The sequence below is a fragment of the Bacillus rossius genome, chromosome 2 (assembly GCF_032445375.1).
Source record: "Bacillus rossius redtenbacheri isolate Brsri chromosome 2, Brsri_v3, whole genome shotgun sequence".
NCBI classification, from domain to species: Eukaryota; Metazoa; Arthropoda; class Insecta; order Phasmatodea; family Bacillidae; genus Bacillus; species Bacillus rossius.
The window spans coordinates 87,255,691-87,259,565 of record NC_086331.1 but is presented as its reverse complement, the minus strand read 5'-3'; positions in this window follow the sequence as shown (position 1 = coordinate 87,259,565).

Below are 3,875 nucleotides of genomic sequence, written 5' to 3'. Positions count from 1 at the left end.
ATTTCAGGGTATATATAATAAGTTAGTAATGTGTATTGACTGATGAAATTTTATACTTTTGTATTATAATTTTAAAAATTGTTATTAAAATGTGTCGTTATTCCTGCCCTAATAAAGTTCATGTGTTTGCTACTTTAAAGAATTGAGTTGAGTACATAGGCGTGCGCAGGACTACAGTATTGGTGGTGCCAGATTACACAACAGCCCTATAATTCACGGACCCCGAGCCTAAAGCGGGGGGTCCGGGGGTCCTCCCCCGGAAAAATTTGGTTTTGAAAGCGCAAAATGGTGCTATTTAAGGTGTTTCCGAACAAAAACATTAAATCCACAGATGTAAAAATTTTAACATTTTTTATAACAAATTATGGCTTTGTACGTTATAATCGCCAGGAAAACTACTAAACTATTTACAGTTTTAAGCTTTGTTGAGCCATAAAGTAAATTGCACAAATTTTTTGCACGGAATTCATGCTGGTGGCTTTGGAAAACCGTACTTACATGTTTTCTGAAGACGCCAAATAAATGCTAGAAAAAACATTCTCAAATGTTAAGTTTTAAAATCCACAAATAAAGGGGGTTTTTGTAACATACCTTTAATATGTAAAATATTAAAATAATAAAAATACACAAATAAGAGTGGGCAAAAGTTTTAACTTTTGGAATACAACAAAAATGTTTTGTCGGCGCACAACACAAGCAATTGAACCTGGCTTGTTTCCGTGTGTATAGTTGGTTCGATTCATAATTGCTATACTGATAGTGTTATGAGCACATATCTGTAACTCGACACGATTGGAAAACATTTTTTTTTTTAAATAATACGGATTTTTGTAAGTATATATTATTTGTGCTTGTAAAAAACAAAATAACGTTAACCCTAATGGTGGTGCCAAGGCACCTGTGGCACCTACCGTGCGCACGCCTATGGTTGAGTATGAATATATTTATATATGTATCTGTGTGTGTGTGTGTGTGTGTGTGTGTGTGGATGATGAAAAGTTTCCATTTTACTGTATGTAGATGATGGAAAATGAGTGTCGAAGAAGGAAGGAGTATGTAGAATTAAGTATCGATGACGGAAAATGAGTGTTAAATTGAGTGTCGATTATGGAAAATGAGTGTCGAATTGAGTATCGATGATGGAAAATGAGTGTCGAATTGAGTGTCGATTATGGAAAATGACTGCCGAATTGAGTTTAGATTATGGAAAGTGAGTGTTGAATTGAGTGTCGATGGTGGTTAATTTGCGTTTGTGTGAATGTTAATGATGGAAAATGAGTGTTGACTCAAGTGCCTATGATGTAATATGAGTGTCAGTGATGACAAATGAGTGTAGAATTCCTTGCATCCAGCACTGTGTATGTGTAGCTAGGTTCTGAAGGTTCAATGGATTCCTGGTCCTATAAAAAAGTAAACTTTGCTAACATGTTCACTGTCAGGCTTATTTAATTAGCAGTCGGCATGCTGTTAAATATTCGAATGTAAATAAATAATAGGATGTTATTTGACTTCTTTTAGTTTATGTGTGCTGAGTGTAGTCGATTAGGCTGATATAAGTAAGTGAGGAGCTTAATGTAGAATGGTCATGTGTTGACGAATATGTTGGTGACCTACTGTATGTGCATAAATCGAATGCTAGTGGTCTGATAATATTTTGGGTTATTTACGAAGATTTTTATCGATGTGTGCTATGACAAGCTTAAAATGTCCAGTAATCTTGTAGAGTAGGTCTCTTGTTTCGGAGACTTTTGTCGTAAGGCTTAACAAGGATCGACTTTGAAGGCTTTGAAGATGTGTGGTACTGGACATGTCTTGGCTGTAGCTATATCAACACTGAAGGTCCTCTGAACTGAAGATGAGAGGTACAAAAAAAATTGACTTTGGACCTAGCCTGGTATCGTATAAATTATTTTAGTCATGTGTTGTAGTCATTTGGAGTAAGTTGGATGTTATGTGTAGCTCTACATAATATTTAAATTTGGGTACCTACTTTAAATTTTGTTTGGGTTGTGAAAGTTCCATTGATTACAGACTCTTGCTCCTCTATTAAGTCTAAATTAACCGTGTATGTAGGATGTGTGGTTAGTTGATTGTATATATAATTTAAATTAACATTCCTTGAAATTCCTAATATTTTTAAGTAATAACAATGGATGATGTATTGACTTGCGTATTTTACAAGCGAACATGGTTATTTAAGCGAGACTTAGACAGCAGGTCCCTCAGTCCACCTCTTGTAGTGGTGCAGTGCAGATCTGATGATTTGGCTTGTCTGCATATAAGTCTTGTATATGAATATTGATGTGTATCCGAACTCAATGGTAGCAACGTCAACATCGGTACAAATCCCAATGGTGGCGGGGTCAACGACTGCATAGATCTTGACGGAGGGTATCGTGTCTTCATCGGGGTCCCTGACGACTGAGGTGATGATGACGAAGCAGATCTCGATGACAACGATGAGAGCAGCTCCAGAGATTCCGATGGTAACGAGGCTACCATCTCCAGAGATCCCGATGATGGCTGTATCTACTGTCTCTTCACTTCAAGAGACTTTAATGTGTGCATTATCGAACGCAGAGGAGACTCCGATACCTGCAACTACATCGCATTTGGTAAATACAACATTTTGTGAGCAATTCCCAGCTTCTGCATCAGTCGTGTATACATCATATTCTTTGGCATCCAGTACAGATGATCTGTCAATGTCGACTGGGAAATATCCAGCTCATGCAACATACGGGACTTCGTCGCCTACAACAGCAGTGCACATTGAAAGTAAGATACTTTCCGAGCCGTCGGTGACTCAAGGTCTAACGACGAGACATCTGTGTACGTACTGTGACAAAAGTTTTAAATACCGACAACATGCAAGAAGACATGAAAATCATGTCTGTAGAAGAAACGCTAATCGTGTGACATTTCCGTGTGACCCGTGTGGTGTACATTTCACAAACAAAAGTAATTTGATTAGGCATTGTAAAAGCAAAGTTCATTTGCAAGTTGTACATCGGGGAAGCGTTGGTAATTGCAATGAATATCTGTATGAGTGCTGCTACTGTGGTAAACGATTTGAACGACTACGAAGTACACGCTTCCATGAAAAGCATGGCTGCAGAAGAAATCTTGATCGTGTAAAATTTCTGTGTGAGAAGTGCGGTATACAGGTTACACGAAAATTTTACTTGAAAAAACATTATAAATTTTGTAAAGGAAGGTCTCTAGCATAATTTCAGACCCTCTAAGGTGTTACACTCCTGAACTGATGTATCGTGATCTGTATGAATTATTTGTATTTTGTCATTCTTAATACGAACTATAATAATTTATTTTAATAAAAATGAATGTCGCACGGACTGAGAAATGTATACGATATTTATACCATGTCAGATTTTATTGTGTATAAATGTACAATTTTAAATAAAGTATAGAATTAAAGAATTTTTTTTTATTTTTCCCTAACCTACATTGTTTATCTTAATGTAATAAACTACATGTGACACGTAATTCAGGTCGGGTTTGTAATGTCCGTTTGGTCTTGTTTGTGTGTATTATTTTGTTTTACCAATAATGATGAAGACTGTTTTTTTTTGCTAAAATTATTTTTGACTGTGTATGTCATCTGCATTCTTAAGATTTTTTATGGGAGATGTTTTGGTAAAGTGCTGGTACAGGTAATACCGTAGCATTAGAGCAAATCTGACTAAGAACTTGATTTATTATTTTTGAGAAATAATTTATTACTTCCCGAAATAAAACTAACGGACTTGTGGGAAAATTTATGGTCTTTAATCGTAACCTGTCATATATTGGTGTACACTATGGAGGTGATATTAAAAAATTAAAGAATGTTTATCAATTGACCACACTTCGGG